The following is a 22,201-nucleotide window of genomic DNA, read 5'->3' as shown; positions in this document are numbered from 1 at the left end:
AGCTTTTTGTTGAGGGGGGGGGGGGAAGCACCGAGAGTGATATGGATCTGGAAATCTTAGATACCGATGTAATTTGAACGAGCTTGATTTGAGCTCTTTTTTAGTTTTATCTACGACATATTAACGACGTGAGTAAAGAAAGAAGATTTAATTGAGGTTTAAATGCAATGCGATGCAAAAAAATAGTTAATTTGTTCCTTCGAGTTATCCATTTCATTTCTTTCTTCGTCACTAAGTATAATTTATTTTATCTAAAGTTCTATCTAATTGTAAGTTTGTTTTATCTAAATGCAGGCAACGAAGAGAGGAAGGTAGAACAAAAGTAATTCTTAAAATTTTCTATTTACTCTTGACAAAAATGTCGAAAATCATTTCTCAAATCTGCGAAGTAAAAGTAGGAAAGCTGTTTAAGTTTATATCATTCTCAGTGTTTCAGTTTTATATCAGGAAACATACCGTTGATGTCGGAACTAGCAATTTTACTAGTTTATATGCTGCGAAAGATTAATGTTCTTTGCAATGCGATGTTATAACATGTATATTGAATCGAAAATAATATTTTATTATGATAGAAATATTTCTCTCCATATATATCGCAATATTGTAGTAATTAAAACCACATAATTATATACAGGAATACCCATGTAATCATGTTTAAAAAATTTGCTGTGTCACGTAATACTCGAGAGTTTTCGAGGTACTGCATGGTGCGTTCGGATTAGTTTGTCACGAACATATGTATTTTTGGCCACGAGGGAAGTGGGTGGCATTATCGCAAATAATAGGCTTCGTATATACATGGCATCTAATAGCATATACGGGCTCGTATTCAACCGTTTTGCCGCATGTCAGCTCGCAGTTTCGATTGCGTGGGTAAAGTGCGAGAGGAGGGTTCGGTACAGCTGTACTCTCCCATTTGACACTCTCTTCTCTCACGCGCCACGTTTAGTTTCTTTGACAAAAAATTTTCTGCATGAACAAATTTTTATTTATCTTTTTCTGCTCTTGCATTACTTTTTTTCAGAAATCCAAAGCGGATGTATCCGGTCATCCAGTCATGTCGCGATAAACAAGCTAATATTAAAGCATCTGTAGTTTCGAAATATATTTTGCCGAGTGTTTCGTAACTTGAACTGGACAAGGCGATGCTGTTCGCCAAGGTTCCCATTCATAGAACACGCGGTGCTTACGGAGCTCTATTTGTTGAACATCTGAGAAGGCGTCAACAGGGCGACCGCCTTTGTCGTAGATCGTTACGTCGACCGCGTTAGCATGCAAAGCGATCATTAAGACGAAGTGGCCGGCCGATTGTTGCGGCCTAAAGGTCACGGTTACTCCAGGACGTAGGCTGCTGCGAAGGTAGCAGCGCACCGCTAGGTAGGGGACGTACACGTGCCCGTGTTCACGGTACCGCAGATCCTGAACGTTCCTCTCCGGGATAGAGAAAAAAGTCCCACATCGAGTGGGCGCGCGCGATTCCACGGGAAACAGAAAGGTCGCCAGGTAGAGAATGTTAGACCGCTTCGTTAATTGCAGTTTTTTCCGGAACACATACGTGTTTGTTGTTATGTCGTTAAGTACAAAAATAGTAAAGTACAAAAGCATTAAGTATTTGAATGGTGTGTCTCGGTAGTTTGAAACACGAGGGGTAGTATAAGACTGAAGTACTTTGTTTCGTTCTAAAGAGAGCCGAGAGCAAGTTGTTAAGACGGTAGAATTTGGACAAGGTAAGCTTCTTACCTGAAGACGACATGCGAGAAACCGGTTGTGACATAGATCAAAATAAACTGTGAGTCAGAAAACGATTCCATTTTTAATTCACGTCTTTAATTTCTCATTTTAATCTCAAGTGAAAGATTTGCCTTAATTCATCTTTTTCGTAGAGAAATAAAAAAATTTAATAATTAAATTTTCTACTCCGTCTCATCTCCGCATCTTTGAATATTTGCATTTATTGCTTAAATACCTTTTGCAGCAGATACATCTGTGAGTATTTAAATGCACATCTTCTTAGATATTAAAAATAAATATTTCCCACAACCCTGTCTTTATCCTACATTTATAATCTCATTCGTGATTATATTTATGATTTTAAGAAATTTTTAGTTGTGCGTTTGCAATTTTGTGTCGCGCGTGTCTGAACGTAGTGCATAAGTTATTATAGTAGATCTTTAAAGAATATATATGTATGTATCCATATATTTCATCGATGTGGGTAGAATTAGCTGATAAAAAGAGAAATTTATGATACTTTCAAGTTTATTAGGTATATGTATATTTTCGTCGCTGTGCTGCGACAAAAGTCAAGGCTCTTACGCTAATTAATGAGTATTTCTCTGCTGAAACAGTCGTTGCTTTATTCTCTAAAAATGTGTCGTAACGAGCGGTGTCCACCGCGCGTAACTCGGTGACCAATTATTTCATCCTGCCTAATGTTGTGATGTCATACGCTATGAACGTCGCTGACTCTTCAGTTTAACAAACGTATCATCATTTCTCTTTGCAGAATCTCAGAGATCAATTCGCGAATTAGATCGTTAAACGTGGAAATATAGAATGTATATAGGTCTGACGCTATCTCGTATACAGGGTGCGGCATCTAGTACGATTATGTACCTATGGGTAATTAGAAAGGTAATAATGTAGGGTAAAAAAGCAACGTTTTCTCATAATAAAATGAATAAAGTCTTTATTAATTATTTTTACAATAAAGATATATGTCCTATAATGATAAAGAAAGATAAAGATAATGCTAATAAAACTAGAATTGTTTGAGATTCATATTAGCACAATTAAAATTCATGTTCAACTTATCGCTGCGACTGAGGCGCGGCATTGAGACACAGAACGATAAACAATATAACCGATTGCATATGCAGCGTCGCTTATCGAGAAAGTGTTCAACGCGCAGTTCGTCGTACCTACTACACGCGACGATTCCATTGACTCGCGTTTCGATCCGGCTGTCCGGCATGCGCCAACAGTTAGCCGCTCTCTATGTACACATTCTGGACTCTGGGATTACGTCATAATTTCACCGTGGACCTTCGCCAAAGAACCTTGAACAATGTCTCGAGGCCACGGCTAACCAATCCCGAAGAGAGATCCGAGCGCGTATATATTTCTCCGCCATCATAGATAAAAATACGTTTCCGTCGAACTACGTTCGCTGTTGAGTCATGTTGTTAGATAGTGAATTGATTAATTGACCAAGGCGCAACGACTGGTACAGCTAAAAGATTGGTAGTCGCGAGATTGCGTGCCCTATTCCCCATGTAAATCAAGGCTGCCACGGTTTATCGTCAATATCTCTCGTCCATGAGGCGATTGTACAAGAGGTCTTAAAATTCGCGAATTGAAAAATTCCGGAGTATTAAATTTATGTTACAAACGACGGAGAAGAAGGGTCTCTTCGTAATGTGACTGTATTTTAAACAATTAGACACACCAAGGCACTCCTCCTCTAGTTCTTCTTTCTATCTTTAAATTTAGAGTCCACTCTCCAAAGGTTCTTGCACGCTAGAGAATCCGTCATTGAAATCGAGAGAACTGCGGGGGACTCATTGCGGGGGTTCGAACTAATCGGATTAGAAAACGGCACTGCCGGTTTGCCGGTCGGATTTGAAACCATATCCGTCCTTCAGGATGTCGGCGTGCGCAGACAAAAAGACACGAAGGTGGTGCTGCAGCGATCACGAATCTGGGTCAGTCGCGACGCATTAAGGGGGGGTTTTAGACCACGTCCGGCAATTCCTTGTGTTCAACAGCAGCCAGACTGTCGTTTCCGTGATGCGCTTTTAGGGGACGACTAGGTTGTCAATCAGGTTGACGCGCGAGTTACATCTGATTGCCCGTAATAAGACGGTACATGCAATAACATCACGCCGCACGTACGTTTTCTACGGTATGTCATTCCTCTTCTGTGAAATATCGTGGGCACAAATGCTTAAAGTATTCGAGTAAATTATTGAAGATTACGACACGATCTTACATCTGATTTGAAATAATTGCTATATAAGATTAAAAACATATGAATTTATTTATCCTGGAACGAGTCTCCTAAAAATACACACTGCAGGGAATGCAAACAAGATATAAAATTATAACGAGAGTATAGTTTGGAGTTTGGAGTATTCCACAAAATTAAAGGACATATAATTGAGTTAAAATTAAAGAATACATCAAAGTTCTTCTAGTGACTGTCAATGGGTATTTTGAGGAAACGTCTGCTAAAATTGGTGTTTCCACGTAAACTCCCACGATCTGCACAGCGATCGTTGGGAGTATCTCGCGCTTTAATAATGATATTAATAAAACGACATTTGCATTATTCACGACGCAATCGAATAAACAATTCAGGCGATACCGAAGCCCAGCGGCAACCGTAACGATTTTTAATAGTATCCCGTGTATCGATCAGCGAGAGTCCATCGCACCGTGCCATTTTTACGGTTGAAGCTGTACGCGTGCATACGCGGAACGCGTTATTTTCCATTCGTCGATTCCTCGCCGGATGAGACCGCGTTGCGAAACCGCAGGCGGTGTACACATGTACGTGTCGCGTCCCTTCCGCAACGGTTGCAAAGGTAGACTGAAAATAAACGTTTTCGCGCCGGTAACGCTGCTGCAACGTTGCGGAATGTGAGGCGGCTTCACGCTTTACGCTAGATAGACGGTCCACGGTGCATCGCTGTGAAATTTTGCTTCAACGCGTTTTAACTCAAAATCATCGAGTCATCAAGTTCATCAGCTGGCGCACACGGGTCTGAAAGCGATTTATTGTGATAGAATAACATTAAACTGGAACTGCTTGTAATGTGTTTTTTTTTTATATGAAGATTACAGAAATGATGTTCATATTGTATTCTAAAAAAAAAAGATAATTTAAGTTTGGAACATTATTGATTCTAAAAAAAAATTAGTGCTATGCTTATCAATAACATATAACATATGTGAAGATAATTAATGGCAAGGAAGGAATGCCTTTTTATGTCTAAAATATACAAAAATAATGCAAATCGCGGAATTGAGAAAATATTTTTAAATAAAAAAGATATTACAACATATTAGTTTTTTTTCCTGATTCTTTTCAAGCTTGTGATTTAGTAAAAATAATATTTATTTAAAGCATCCTGCAAAAAGTGCGTTAAATTAATTGCCACTCTATCCTACAGCGAGTATTCATTTCAAGTTGACAAGGGCTTCCGTAGAAATTTGGCATTCTGCCCTTGACAAGTACTTAAACATTAAACGCAACGTCGGAAGCGGTCGTGATTGACCCACTTTAATAACGTCTCGTAAAATGCTATTGTCGTTAACAGCAGCGAAAGTGGACGGAATTATTCGTTACTAACAACGATGCGAGATAGAGGGAGACCTTTCACCATGGATCATATTTAATTATTAAATCATGTTGGCTTCAAAGAAACAGATGATATATTTAAACGCTAAATTTGACTTATATTATATAAATCTTTCTGCCAGTCAGAATGAATATTTAGTAACGTAGTAATCTTATTTCAGAAAGTATAAGAAGATACTCATAATAATTTAAATTAGGATCTGGTTTAAAAACACGCGTGACACATGTGGTTAACATATGCTTAAGACACGTCACAAAGAATGTAAGGGATGTAATGTAATCAACTATGTATGTACGATCAGAATTAGATCTTCTATTAACAACACTAAACACAATACTTAAAATTAAGGAAAGTTTAAACAAAAGATTGAGAAAACGGAACAATAAAACTTTCGCTTTTTTTTAAGAGATTGCAAATTCTAGGAATTCACGAAAGGCAAATTTAAATGCTTTGTTAATGTAAGATATTTAATAAAATACTTTTGTCTAATAAACACCCACACTCATGCATATTCGCTTTTTATCGATGCATTTGAGCATTTAAGCTTTGCCTAATCGCGTCTTCAATGAATTAGAGATCCTAATAGACTTCAAAGTATTGTCTGGCGAAGCAGTCGACGAAGCGCGATAACTCGAAAATGCGCGTTTTGGCTGCTGCACACTTCTTTAAACATACACGCGATAAGTAGCGAGCTGTGTAAACTTAACAGAGGGGTTGCAACCCTCCTCGCGTCGCCGATACTTTCTCCCTCTTCGCTTTCTCCGTTCTTTCGAGTTGGGGAGCGGAGTGCCTCACCGCGCTCTCGTGATCGAAAAGGGTTCGCGCCAGCCGAACGTTCTTTAATTTGTCTGTAAGAGGGAAAGGTACGTTTACCCCAACGATTTTAAAATCCTTATCCTTTTTCTGTCTCCCTATCGTCCACACGCAGAAAACTCGAGGATGAGTGAGCGAAATATAATTTAATGTAACTTGCCACTTTCGGGAATTAAAATGTCGGCTCATTCTTCTTTTTACGTGATTACAATTATGCGCCAATTTTACGCGATCGTTAATGCGAAATAATTTTTGCGCATGTTAAAAAAGACAAATCTATATATGGAAGAGAAATATAAATCAATTATTTTTAGGGAATTATTTTCAGGAATTATTTTATTAATATACCAGCTTTATTTTTAAAATTTTGATTAACCAAGTTTGAGTTTGAATATTATAAAGATTTCGCGCCTTTTAGAAAAACGTAATGCGATCAGTCGCATTTACGTACCCGGCTTTGATTGAGTGAATCGACGTTTTCGTTCTCGATTATTTGAGTGTACATACATACATACATGTTAGCTTCAGCGCTCAAACAAAAGAATTATCCGGATGAACGTACCATCCAACACAGAGTCGACTATGTAGCGTTTTTGTTGTTGCCCTAATTCTTGTGTGACATTTTATAACACTCGCTTTTGCGCTGGGTATCCTATATAATCGATATTAACCTACTTTGAAAATATTGCGCGATATATGCGTGATGGAAAACGTCCTTGTAAACGTAATATCTGATTTCTTCATTGAGAAAGACCCCATTATTCATTATTATAAATTATTATTCGAACCTTTAATACCTGAAATATATTTTAATTATGTATGTATTGATATACGCAATATATGCAATGAAGTAAAAATTGTTATTGCGTTTTTTTGGCTAAAAAATGTTTGTAGAGTATATCGTAGATCAGAATACGGACGGCTAGTGCAACAACCTGCATCGATTATTGAGTAGGCGGTTGGGTCATCTGTTAGTGCATTTATAATCGGCTAAGATTATCAGGTCGTACGCTAATTACACTGTAATAATGTAAATAAATAGGGCGATCCACGATGGAAGTTTTCTCGGATGATTTTAATTTGTTTTCACAAATTTGAGAATTTAAATCTGCTCTTCCTGATATAACTATAGATATTTTTCTGAGAGTTATTTTTCTTAAATATACATTATTTATTTTACATATTTAATTAATACTTTTTTATCCTGCCATTTTACCTAATAAAATATTATACGGAGAATCGATGAAGCATAAAACAAAAGTTATGATTTATGATTTTACAAGAATATTATATTTTTAAGGTTTTTTAGTATACTAAAAAGTACATTATTGAATTTTACTTTTTCTCGTATCAGGCGGAGTTAAAATACGGTTGAAAAAATCAAAGTGGCTCGATACAATTAAACCGTTATCTGTCAATTATAGTGACATGCGATTCGTGCAGGGGACAATCAATTGTCGAAATCAAATGTAATTACAATTAAATAGAAATACTTCGTGGAACATATTGCGCTGGCGCCATCCTGATGTACATCGGATTAATTGATCTCAACCGTGACATCAGTAAAAACTGTTGCTCGAAGAAAACGGGTAATTGCAGAAATAAGTGAGTGATAGACAGAACTCGAATTTGATTGTAGAACATTTAACATGTTAACTGTCATGTTATGTCACATGTATGTGAACGACGTCAGTATTTGCCTCACAGATGTGCGTATAAATGGAAATGCAGATAGGATTTATTGCGGTATTTATCATGGCGACCGAAGTGTTAATTAATCACGGTCGACGAATTCTCGCGGATATTATTGCGGATATAATGCCGATTCTTATACATATCAGTCCGGGATCGCATCACGATTATTTTTGTTTAGGCACGCACGCCCGCACGTGGCGAGATTACGTCACCGCTGAAGAAATTGAAAGGTCAGGGAATGTGAGAAAAACGCCAGTACGAAATATCACGAAAGGGGCTTTTAATTTATGCGCTGGTCCCTCGCGATACGAGAGAAGTCTCGCAATCCGATCGTTGTCGGATACAATGAAAAGCGCGATCGATGCATTCGTGTTAGAACGCCGACAAGTCAGCTGCTAATATAAAACGAGTTTTGTATCTCGACTCGTCAAGGCAGTATCGAGTCATCCGATGATGAAGCACTAAGCGTCTAATCGCATTGAGAATTCATTAAAAATGTTTACCTAGCTCCTCTTGCTCGAGGCAGGATTATCGACATTTCTTGCACTGGCTTCTGCAAACGGATTAAAACGATCTTGACGGTCGTATCGAACTGAATTCGACACGAAAAACATTTAACGCGACGATGACTATCAGTTATATACTTCTTATTTCGTATTCGATTCGATTATTATTATCGCATTATTTACACAATAGATAACAGACCCCACGTGTGACTAACAATAAGCTTATTTATATTTATAAATAGTTCTAATCCAATATTTAAAGGAATTAAGGAAAAGATTTTTTAGAAATGCACATGTTATTGTCGAATAGTTAAACATGTTGTCATCTATACGCACTGCTATCGCAATCTGCTTTCCCTTCGCGGTTTCTAGGTTGTAATCGATCCTCTTGCTTTCGCTCGGCTATGCAAAAGTGCGTTTTTAGAAAAAAAAAACTCGGACACATGCGTCGATTATGCGCAAACGGTGCCGATAGCGATACCATTGATAGCAACGGGGAGGTGTGACACGGGGGAGGTTGATAGCGGAAAGAGAGCCGAGCGAAGGTGGTAAGAGAAGCGAGCAGGGACCGCGCGGAGGCGAACAGGGGGCGGTTTGCTGCAATAGCGCTGTCGCGTTCATATCGACCCGTGCCTCCCGAGACTCCATCTTGCCTGCCCCACATATATACCTATGTACATCTACGTGTATCTATTACCTACCTACCTACCTGTATTACGCCGTGCCCTGCCCTGCCGCGATCGCTTTTTCTGCATAGCTTTTTTCCCCGCGCTCTCCGCTCTCTATTTTCCTCCCTTTTTCTACCTCCCTCTTTCTCCCTTGTCGCCACAGATGCCAGGAAGCACGCAATTATTTTAATTCCCTTCGTAGTCTTCAATTTCGATATCTCCCCCTTCTCATATCGTTCAGGGACATTCACGTAGTCTAGATCCACGCGGACTGCCAGAGTGACTATTTACGGCATTTACGCGATAAAAATGTAAGGACATACGTGCTGCGTATTGCACAAAACAGCTATATTACTGGAAACTTCTTTATCTTATATTACACTATTATTAGAACGCTGTTTCACATTTTATTTCTGTTCACAGTATTTTACTTTTCATTTTTCCTGAATTCTTTAAAACTTTTATCTCCGCAGGCACGCAGAATCGTTCAGATAGTATTATTTATTATATTTTACTTTTGTACTTTATATCCACGATATTTACTTTAATAAATTTGAGATTAAAATTACAAAACGGTTTGCGCGCTAGTTTTCTCTATCTATTGCTCTTTATATTCGTCGAGTTCACTACGATGGTAGTGAACTCGCTAAAAGGGAATTCGCAATAAATCTTTTGACGTCGAAAAAATGTGTGAAAGAGGAGACATCGCACTCTAAATAGAGGCATCTGTACGGCGCAGCGCCCTGAAATTCAGTTCACGCTGCTGCTGTAACCGACGACCTCGACCCTTTCGGCCGCGCTCTCCATTTGCCCCCCGTTCAGTCGGAGAAGTCAGAGGCCCTCCCGCCCTCGTTTCCTCCGTCGGCATACCGAGCGTACATTTAATTAAGCCCCAATGAAAAGGACGTGTTGGCGGCGTTGAAGAGATTACTGGATAACGTTGGGTGACACATATACGGATATCAAGCCGAGCGCGCAGACAAGGGGATCCGCCCGGTTCTAAATAATACGATTTTCGACGACTCTACCTTTCGTAGCCCATCTGATGATTTTTTATAAAGGACGTCTCGTTTGTTTTATTTGTATCATATATATTCTGTGCTTGTTTGAAGATTTAGCGAACCATTGTTTTTTATTTGATATTTGAAACCTGTGCGATGAGAAAGATATTAAAAGAAAACGCAGTCCCCCTCTTTCCTAATTTTAACGATTATGGATTGCTGTTATTATACGTTACATATCTATATATATACGGCGATAAACACAGGAGGTGCGAAGAATTGCGATCTATCGTTAATTAACAGCAACGTTACATCGTTAAAATCACTATACGCGCGTTTTCATCGTCTTCGGAGCTATTTCCGCCACGCTTGATTCACCGCTTGATTAACGAATGGCGCTTTAGAATTTAAGATCGCGGGAGATACACTTAGAGATTGTCTTAGAATCTGATATAACCTGACAGGGTTTAATAACGGGTTCAGGGTTCAACCATTTGACACTAGCATATATAGCCATATCGTTCATTAACAACTCGAAGAGCAGTTAATAACAACACGGGGACAAACTACATTCTTGTCTCGGCAATTAATCAAATCTCGTTGAGGACAGTTAAATGGAATCGTATTATTATTACATTAATACAATATAAAATTGTCGAAGGATTCTTTTGCGTGTATTAATAAGCTACATTTGCATCCATATTATATTTGACAACACAAAATCGGAACTTAATGTTTTTTTTTGTTAATATTACAAATATCTGCTTTGTTTTAAAATAACGACGACTGTCATCGCCGATTAACTGTTACGTTCTTGAAGTATTAATTTTTAAACGTTCTAGTTCCTCAGAGGCGACCTCAAAGCTCGGATGTTACTAAAGGACTTCCGTAAGACTCGACTAGCAGAAGATATTTTCACGTAACGTTCATGAAAGGCACTTCTCTCTCGTGGGATGTTTGTCGCTTCATCACGCCGAAGCATGTTTTGGTCATTATAACACTGCAGCCGTGTACTTTTTGCGATGACGATATGGATGAGTCACGAATGTGCATTCGCCTTGCACGCAGTGAAAATTGGGACGTGGCAACATACCGATCGGACAACCGGTTGTCTCGTGTCCTAAATTTGATCATTGCAAATATGTACATTACACGACTTATACACGCAGTGGATACCTGTTTGATTAAATCTCTCGACATTGTCATTTCTGTTTTATCAATTATAACAATTATATTCGACATGTAACCATTATTATTATTACAAGCGAAATGAGGCAAACGTATTTTTACTCCAATTTTTATGACGTTTTTTATGATTGTGTGTTTTTATTAATAATTTAATACAGTAGTATAATAAAATAAATACATAGTTTTTATAAAAGTATAGATTTTATACATTTTATAAAATACATATTTTTTATCATCCCCCCCTCTAAATCATAAATCCCGGTAATAATACGTGGTGGTCTTGTATTTACGTTAGAAGTTAACATTTGCTTCTATAAATAGGTAAAACAGGATATGAATAGGCATATACGAGGCATATATTGCCTATTCTAAACCTGAACATGCTCTCGCATGACTGCATTATTAATATCTACAATCGCAATAACGTTTACCAGCAAATATTGTATTACAAGATGCGAATAGTGTTGCAATATAAGCAAAAGATTATTCGTACAAAATATGAAGTTTTCGCTACTTTTTAAGACGAATGCTTCAGCTTTTTTTTTATTAAAGAGTATTCAATTCGTGATTAGATTAAAAGAAACCTGTTAAGAAAATTTCTGCCGATTACATACTTGATACCGGGACGTCAACTCGTTTGATTAATGGCTGCTACGCCGAAGTACGTACTTTTCTCTGCATCATCCGATGTTTTTCCTGCAGCCGCGAAGCGGCTAACGCATTCTATTGATATCTGGCCCGTGGCCAAAACTGCTTAAGGGAGTAAACAGAATTTTGATACTTGAGTTACGTGGAGCCAAATGTCATTTCAGCAATCGTGCTATCACTTATTATTTCACTGTTTTCAGTATTCCGTATAATGTATGTCAAACGTTTGACTATTCATTTTTACCATCTTGCAGTAATAACTTAATTATCGTATTTCAATATTATTGCAAAATGTCACACAAATCGATGTCTAATGTCGAAAATGTCGTATGAATTTATCACAAGATATACAATACAACAAAATGTATAACATTGATTTAAATTTGGTATATTATTGCTATCTTCGTATATCCTTTAGTTTATTTTTGAAGATGCAATGAGAAGAGTCCACGATGAAAACGAACTGTGATACAATCATCACGCTCTGTGCTTAGCCTCGACGTAGACCGAGGCTAAGTACATTCGCTTTGCTGAGAAACGTAATCTACCTGCGTATACGCGCCGTCATCTTGAACATACGTGACAACGATGGCTGTAAAAAAATCTCCAGTATCGGCTGAGTCGCGGCACCTGATGACCTCAACGCTTGTAACGCTGGACGTGATGTCATTTGCCGGCCGTAATATACGGCGATTATATAAGGCTGGTTTATGCATAATACACGCAAAGGCGGAGGAGGGAGGGGGAGAGGGCAATTTTGATCCGCCGAGAAAAGAGAGGAGGAAGAGAGAAACGATGCTGTGTAAGATTGACTGATGAGTTTAATTAACTTTGATCACACGTCTTTCCATCGGTCGCGTATAATACTGCAATTATAAGAGTCGTGGCTTTAATAAAAAATAAGAACTGGGAAAAGATTTTAGAGAAACATTTAAACGAAATTTGCCGGAGGCTCGAACCTCCTAATTTATCTTTATAAATTTTCCAACTAAAATTTATAATTTCTTGATTAAATCAGTCTGAATTTTATTTAGATCTCATTGTCAGAGACTTTTTAATGGGCGTATGCACAAATTATCTCTGACTGTTATTAGATCTCGTGAGCCAGATAATGCTGATTTGAGTATCGATTGTTCTCAGAGTAAAAAGGCTTGTATTTAACTTTACCACACTCTCGAGTTAAAAAAGGCAAATATTATTTTATCACGGTATAGTGTAATGGAATTATCATAATGCATTGCTCTTGCGTATCCATTATATCTCATAGCAGTCTTTATTTTATTAAGTTTCTTTAAGCGTTATATCTTTTATATTCGTCGTGAACTATTTATCACGAGATTTTCTTTTTATACATAATATTTTTAACACAAGGACGCTTCGTGCATGAATGGTGCTCTAAGTAGGCAGCTGGCACATCGCGCTCATAAAGCGCATTAGCGTAACGAGTGTCACGAAATTCTATCGGCGACGCGATCACAAAGTCAAGATGTTGAACTTGCCCGTGGGAAGTTTCGTTTCCCCGCAGGACTCGCGGGAACCGCGTTGCAGAAGAATTCCCAGCGCAAAACAGATAGATTTAATTGCAGCTGCTGAGGATACGGATATGGAAGAGGGGAAGGAGTTCTTGCGTCTTTAAGGGAACCGACCATGCAAAGACCATGCAAAATGTCTGCACCGTCGCGTGTAGTGACGTCTAAGATTAATTTCGGAAACAAATTTTAACGCGTTTTTGATTATTTTTTGTCCTAAAAAAATATGATATACGGACATTTTTGCTATTGCAAAACGTCTTGATTGTTAATTATTTCTGATCTTTTTCAGCGTGGAATGTATCTCAAAAAACCGTTAATTATTTATCAAGATGTATTTCGTTTCGTCGTGCGTTAGTACAAAAATTCTGGCATTTTCATGCGATACAAAACTGGATATTGCGCTCAACTTAGAATCTAATAGCATTTTGGTTATCTCGTATATTTTAGTTTCTTATGTGTTTTCGGCACACACAAGCGTAAACATTTCAATGACCCACTAAGATTGAATAATATTCTTGTAAATTCGGTCCTGCGTGTCAAACAAGACATTTTTTCACGTCGAAAATCTTAACGCGCTTGGCAGTGACTTACCACAGATTAAATCTGTGGTCTTACGATCCGCGTATACTCGAGTATCTGCACGGACCTCCGAGAATTCTGATTTTGTCCATCCAGGCCGGAACCCCGGCGTCGTGCGTTTCGCACCTTGACGTTATTTTTAACTGTTATGTCCAGCGTGCCGCGTGCGTGTTGCGAGTTGATGTCTCGGCTAAACGTAGACCACCGGTTCTCCAACGGCACGGTGGCCACGCGTGTTGCCGGTATTCCTGGCGATAGGGAACGATAGTTCGTAAGCAACATCGATCACGACGGGCACTTCCTGCTGGTTTCTTGCTAAGAAACTGAAAATCGGCCTGAAACGAACACGCCGGGTTTTTTTATCGATTCCACCGTTACAGAAAAGCGATGAGCTGCGATGAAAATCGATTTTACGCCACATTCGCGATTTCGACGCGAACGCGTTTGCTGAACAACGTTATTTTCTTAACGAACGTTGAATCTTTCCGGCTTTAAAAATGTACGTTAGTGGAAAACGGTTTTTATCAATAACCGTGATCACTGAACGACGTCGCTTTTTCTTTTCTTACAAAGATTTTCTTGTAGGATAATAATCGCGGCTGCTCGCGGGGCTAATTGTTCTCGGTACTCATTTCGTTACGCTGTAACTTAAATTCACTGCTAGAATACACGGGTAAAAGATGAGACATCTTTTCTAACGGTTCAACGTCTTTCTGAGTTGCTTAACGATGTACAGATTGCGTTGCCGATCCGATCGGCATCTTCAAATTCCCCCTCGGCCAGTGACCGGTGCAAATTGTCATTAATCATTGGTGGTGATGGGTCGAGACATCAATTCCAGAGCGTGGCTCGGAAGGACGTCTCTCTTCAGACTTAATTCGAAAAAGCATGCTGATTGTGCTCTTCTAATCGTAACTAATATTCGCGATCGTATCTACATAATTAAATTTTTCTCTCGTGACCTTACATAATTAACCTTTCAGCGCAATGCGTGCAACAAACAACGACGCGAAAAACTTTTCTTTTACGCAAGCCGGGTTCTATTGCTTGGCAATTAATTAACAGTTTGATCGCAATCTGCCGTATCGCCCGTATCTAATGCGTTTGAAACGATACCCTAATACCATCGTCGATCAATTATCGATTTTGCACGTCGATTTACGAGGTACTCGCCGATTGATCCGGCATAACCGCTGCTTTTAATGCAGCGCGCGGCTAGCTAAGTCTAGACTACTTAGCCGAGATTGTTATATCGCTACTCCGTCATTATTACCGCAACCACTAATTACCTGATCGCTCGCCTAACGTCAGTCACCGCTTGCATTAGTTCCATACCTGGCATCTAGATCCGTGAGCGATGGTATAACGAAGCACACACAAGATCATTAATATCTCGCGAAATTTATTTCTCGTTTGTTTATCACCGCGTGATTAATGACATCCCTGGATAAATTCCCTGCCGGTCCAGCGAAAAGGATAAATTATAATTTGCTACGCAGGTTGAATTTTTTCATTGTCGTCTTGTTCAGTTAATTCTGAAATGTCGTTTTTTGCATTATTAGTGACTATTTGTGGAAATCGGAGAATAGTTTTTATCAAAACCCGAGACTCAGAATTCTTATGATTGCTTAAACGCAGTTATTTGAATAGTGCGCGAGTGAGACTTGTAGAAAACCGGAATTAAACGCGTCAGCGAAGTTTTACGGATTTTGATATGGTAAATTATTAAACGGTTACGTAAAGTGACATGTATTTTTATGATCGTCTAGGATTGGCTCTTTCAGAATTGAGCCACAGATTTATTTCATAAATCTTTCTTTGCATTCATCCCGCTTAACGTAATGCAGTAAACTGTCGTGCAGGAATTTCAATTACGAGCGGCAACGTTCTGGGAGGAGACAGCATACGTCAGGTATAAATTTATCCTAGATCACGCGATCTAAAAAAAAAAAAGACAGAATGTTCCTTTGCGCCTGTATATCTCGTCATCGGACGTTTTCCATTATCGTGGTATTAACCGAGCCGGCATTCCACCGGCGTGATGTTTCATTGATCGGAAAACGCGAACACGTTGTTCGGCCGGTTTTACGCTTCGACGCTTACGCTACGCTCCGCGTTCTTCCTTTCCTCGTTTTCTCCCCTCGACGACGGATCGCTTCTCGCTTCTTTCGCCTCTTATTATCCTTCCTCTATCAAGCTCGAGCCAGCATCTTTAGTCAGTCAATGAACTCGGCCTCGTTTTGTCATTGTCGTGGCTCTAATTGCTGTCCTTTGCGCGGAGCATATCGTCGTTACTGCCTCTAGATACCTCTTCCCTTTGACTAATCACAAGTCTTGATGGGAGCAGACTCAACAGCCTTCGTTAGCAAGACGCAAGACTGCTTTTCGACGAAATTGGACGTTGTTAAAGTACAAATTAATATTGACGACGTAACAGCACTAGTCTATTGCTTCCGACAAAAGCTTTAACAAATTAATTGTGTTTAAATCGAATGTTATCCTTAAACGTGCTTTATGAGATGTCTCTTGTAATCTTGATAAAGGCATTTTTCTCCTCTCCTTTCAAATGTTATTATTTTGTTAACTTTTCATTCGAGCAAGAGCCTTCTATGGTCCTCGCGATATTATTTCTTTCCCACGAGATTGCTACAATCACGGGCAATTTTCTTCTTTTTCTATAGAAATCCCCTGTTGAAGAATTCAATTTCTCGGGATCTCTATTCTTTTAGCTTCCCTTTTTCTGCAATACTTTATTAAGAGGCCACGTTCGTGGGTTAATGATCTACTATTTATACGTCGGCGATAACTTAAATGCAGTCACGGTTTTTCAACCAAAGGCTTTTGTAGCGTTCGCCGGGACCGTTGCAAGGATGCTTTGTGAAAGGGAAAAAGTGTGATACCTGTACGAGAGGTCCGTTGATCCCCGCGCGTCAGGTCGTTGCCCTCGCCGCTGCACTATCATGGCTACGGTAAAGGACGGACCGTGACGGCGCGATTCCGAAATTATTATCGGAGAATTGGACTGTATGATTTCGCCTACGGGTTTCGATTCTATCCGCGCGAACTTGCCTGTGCCTGATTTAATTTTCTGTATCTGAAATCATCCCTCCGCGATTGTCAATCTTCGCAAGTTTCCCTCGATAGCATTCGCGGACTCGCCGCTTCCAAACGTAGAACCTCTTTTATCATAGATAGACAATCGCGAGCACCAATTCCTGCTTTTGTTGCTCGCAAGAGCGCGAAACTATCGCGGCTACGTTCGAAAGCATTCTACGTCTGCGGCCGTTAGTTTGGCACATGGCGTGGCTATAGTTAGCTTGATGCACCGCCAGAAATTGCAGGCGGCCGCATAGCCATTACGCTCATTGCGGCCGATGTGCTCTTTCTTCGTCAAAGTCATTCGCGAAAGGACCAGGATGAAAAGAAGCCTTATCACCGCTCTAGCAAATCGATAGCGAGCGCTAATCTATCGGAGCTGTAATTGCGAGTCGGAAACACTTTACTGTGATATCAAAGACATTCTAGAAAAGAAGAAACGGACAGTACAACGAGACGTGTAACGCTAGCCGCGACGTAAATTCTAAACTTTGTCACAGCCTGTGTGCACGACCGCGCTGTTACTCGGTTAACGACCCAGGTCAAGTTATCCATTGAATTATTCCCCGCCCTTCCTCGTTTCAGCCGGTTCGCGTGTGGGATCATTGTTCGTTTCGTTTAAAGTATATGATAGCGGTTTCGATATTTCGATTCTTTTTCGCGCGTTACTGTCCCTCAGATGTTCAACATTGCACAACGCGGGAAGGAAACTCTTTTACATTAGTTAAATGCGACTATAAATAATACCGACACAAGGCGTTGGGTTCTTTTTTAAACGTTTGAAATAAGGGGACAAGCGTTATATCGCCACGGAAATTGATGGAGCGTGCGATCTCTCTCTTCTCGATCTCTCTCCGTGTTCTATGTTTAGCGACTCCTTTCGTGTTCCCTAAAGGGCCCCGGAAGCCCTTAAAGCGTCGCTACCCAGACAGCAAGTGAAGTGAGTACACTTGCGTGTAGTCCGTTGGCCGCAACGGGTTCTCCCTCGGGTTCTCCAATCCGGACCGTCGAGAAAACCGCAACTGAGATCACTGAGACGCTCGTGCCTGGTCCGAAAAACCGCAGCTGCAGACGTGTGTCATTCGCGATGGAAAATAACATGTATTTGTCTTTCAAAAAACTGTCATTTAATTATGGCGCCTACAAGAAAGAAGGAATGAAAGTTGCTCTTGCGTTAAGACTTCTGACTCCTCGTATTCCATGATTATTTCATTCTCTTTTCAATAATCATAATTATGTGACAATTGAATAATGAAATTATTATAGTTGAATAACATTTCTTAATATTTACAATTGCTGTTACATAATCGAACGTAGATTTTAGTGAGAAACCACTATTTCAGAATTGAAAGTAAAAATACGAAGAACGTTTGCTAAGATCACGACATACGTATCTATTTAATACAATAAAGTTATCAATCGTGTTACGTAATTGACGTGCAATTGACGTCTTTAGAGCACTTCAGGCACTTTCGGCATGCACGCAACATCTTAAGTGCATTCGCGCGTCTCGAATTCGAAGGAGGAGCTAAAGAAATACCTTAACTGTATCTGTTCGTGCGCACACGAGAGAAGTTTCGAGCGTACTGTACTTTGTTAAATATTTATCCGCAAGTAGTTATTGACTAAACATTGCGAATTTAACAGCAGAGATATTTACGAGACGTTTTATCACAGTAGATTGCTTTCGATTTCTGAGAGTCGATGAGCGAGCACAAGTTTCCTTTTAATTTATACCTTTTAAAGAAAAGTGTGTCGATTCGCATTACGCGCACTATAAATGGAAGCTACCCTTTTCTTACGACTGACTATGTACACTCAATAGAAAGTAAGAGTTATCAAGAAACTTTTCGATCGAACGGTTGATTTTCTCGACTATGCTATGCAATTAATTTTTAAATCCATATCATTTCCGTTAAGGTTTGTAAAGAAAATCTTTTGCTGTTTGCAAAAAGTTTGCTGAAAATAATTTGCTGAATCTACAAATTATTTCAGTTTTATAATAACAGATTGTTTTACTGCGACAGCAAAATGTATTATTCAATACATTTGGCAGCAAATTCATCTATTTCTACGTACATATTTATTTAAGATATGTCAACGAAACAGATTTTGTTGTGATATCAAATAATTGATTATGGCAGCAATGTTTGATCAGCATCAGAGTATATGTAGTAGCAGTTACATTTTCTGCGGTAACAGTATTCTTTTTTTCCGTGTAGCTTTTCCTCCGCGGCGTTTCCTTATTTTCTTACGTCAATGGAAACTGACCGAGTGGAAGTTCTTCCCTCTTTTGAAAGAAAGTGAGAGAACACAGAAAGAGAGCGGTAAGAAAGCGGACGCGGAAGGGGATATCTTTCTTTCACATGAGGAACTAACGGTCTGCTGAATTATTTAAGACACGCCGGTGCTGCTTGCGTGAAGCAGATTCCCTTGCGTACACAACACCGGCGTGTACTCGTAAATACTTTCGTCAGCTTCTGCGTACCAAGGAGGATCAAATATAGCCGATGCTTTCTCCATTGTAGACAGTTTGTCACAAGTTCGCCGTCTTATATATCGCGCTACTGAGTCGTTCTATAAATATCACATGTTTTTTTTCCTTAAATATACGATAAAGAAATTAGTATTGCTGATGAGATGCGTTTAACATAAATATCTTGAGTAGTGACGTAACGCTTCGTTACGAAAGCAGACTTTGAAAAATGCACTTTCAACATTCTGTTCCTTTTTTTATCCTTTCTTTTTTAAAAACGATTACTTGTTGCTTATAGAACTCAATATACAAAACTTAAAAGAAGCTGCTCTTCTTATTCTCTACTTTTCTCGCTCTCTATGATCTCAATTTAGAAAATGTTTTCATAATGCGTCTAGGCGCCCAAGGTGGAGCATGTATTGTGCATTTATCATTCAACATTCTGTCCGGCGTGAATCAAGTATACGTCTTGCGGTGCCTGAATACAACACAAGTTTATTTATACGAGAGATACCACGCCTGTTGACTATTCAGAAAAATGTCGCGTCACTCGCCAGCAAGTTGATGCGACACGTCGCGTCAGATCACGAGTCAGTCGATTCGCGCCTCGTATCTGGCCGGTAAAAAAGGTCGAAGCATTCGTTTTATTTATTGGAATACATTACCGTAAGCAAGTTTTACGCAATGCGATTAGACGCGATAATGACCGCCGCGACGCCAACTATATTTGCATCTCTAATTTCTGCCTGGCGTATCAAAGCCTTGACAAATAAATCGCTTTTGTAGAGTAAGCGAAATGAGATACTCTGGAATTAAACGGACGTAACTCGACACTACCTTTACGCCTCGTTCTCTCGAAATCTCAGATCAACGTTTCACGACGGTAGATTTCTCTTCAACCGTTTACTTACAATATAAGTTTTAAATAAATGTAATAATGTTGTCACAATTTTTCTCAAGTTTTGCTACGGCAAAAAACACGCAGTATATAGTACAGAATACAAGATTGTTCTAAATATTAATTTTTTTTAACAAATAAAACAATGTGCACAGTTTTCTCGTTTTCTCCTCCTGTCATTTGAAACACGAAATTGTTGCATTAACAAATGGAATTTTATTTAATAATATCGGTATTTAAGACAATGATTCTTAATTACCTTGAGGACCTAAAAAATTTTATTTCCCGCGTAAATTACACTCGACATTAGCAAAAAGCGATGAGAAAAGTCGTGTACAAGCACAAGAGCAGCGAAGAACTGACTATCGATTTATCGTCAGGCGTGTGCTTCGAGCGCATGACGATAAAACGTTTGCGTCTCGGCAAAACCACCTACGGTCTCGCGGTACGCTGCAATAGGTTCACCGTTACTACTCCCACCGCGCGCACAGAACTTGCCTGGTTTGCGTCGTTTCTGCACGCAATATTTTATGTAACGGTCGCGAACAATCCGATGCTCAAGATTGTATATATTTCCGAGGTTAATCACGGCCACGAAACACAAAGGTCCGCTCGTCTGCATAATTTGCGACGTGTTCTATTTATAACTTTAGATGTCCCGTAAGCTACGAAAAACATTCGAAGAATCAGAATGCATATACGTATACAAAATATATGTATACCTATGTCAAAATATGTAGCACGTAAAAATAGAGATAAAATTATGTTCTGAAAATTTCAATGCGAATTATAGACTGTCCAAAATATGTCTCCTTTTTTTTAAATATTTAATAAAGTTTTTACCCTTACCGCGCGAGAGAGACTTAAATTATTTATACATGTAAGGATTATCTCTCGGTAGTATTAATAGGATCGGATTTATACTAGAAAGCTGTATATCACTTCGAAACTTCAGCAGATTACTCTTGTCCTCTGCATTTTATGGCTTCAATGGCGAGGCTTTTGCAACTGCATGCTACATGCTACAAATATTTACGTTTGTTACACTGACGCAGTTTCTGTCTCGGCGTACCACCCGAGGATATTTACGCAATAGTCTAGTTGGAGATCGTAACAATCTCGATATTTATTGTCCTCCGCGGGAGCAGAACATGCGGTTACTTTAGGTCCATTGACTCGGGTTTGACTTGGCTTTCATCCCGTGCGAACTAGCCAGACTAGTATATCTCGGCTGATACAGGATGTTTTCAAAACCGTTGAATGTTATTTTCATTATAAATTTTTTGGTCAATTTGGAATCTTTCCTCAACGAAAACATTCAGGCGCCCACGATCTTCTGGCGAAGTAAGATTTAGGAGCGAGAAGATTAATGACAGCATCATATTTTTCCGTCAATTTCGACTCGCATTGATATTTAAAGTAGAATTTTAATTTAAGATGTAGCTACGAGAGTGTACAATAGGATTGAAAGGGTATTAAATGACTACTAAAGTGGTCGAAAAGAAGCTGCGGTTAAAAGGCACGTCCGGTGGCTCTGCAATATCCTGTAGAATCAGTTGTAGGTCGCGGCGACATAGGGAGTATCTGCACTGGTATACATATGTATATCCACTTGGTGATCTTGAATACGAGGGTTCGAATACGGGAAAGAAGGGGTCGACTCAAGGGTGGGAGCCAGAGAAGCCGGACAGCGAGAGCTGGATTTCTGTCAGCTCTTATACAGACCGCGCGGCGCCCC

At 39.3% G+C, this 22,201-nt stretch overlaps 1 protein-coding gene across 21 annotated transcripts in view; it reads left to right on the top strand.

Annotated features, from left to right (window-relative positions):
• LOC112454584 (ankyrin-3) overlaps window positions 1-22,201 on the top strand; it is an 83,071-nt gene that overhangs the window by 3,441 nt on the left and 57,429 nt on the right. The gene's annotated exons all lie outside the window — the stretch shown is intronic.

This window comes from Temnothorax curvispinosus, unplaced genomic scaffold, assembly GCF_003070985.1.
Source record: "Temnothorax curvispinosus isolate PA1 unplaced genomic scaffold, ASM307098v1 QBEX01005133.1, whole genome shotgun sequence".
In the NCBI taxonomy this organism is placed as follows: Eukaryota; Metazoa; Arthropoda; class Insecta; order Hymenoptera; family Formicidae; genus Temnothorax; species Temnothorax curvispinosus.
Note: the sequence above shows the minus strand (reverse complement) of the source record. Positions and strands in the feature narration are given on the sequence as shown.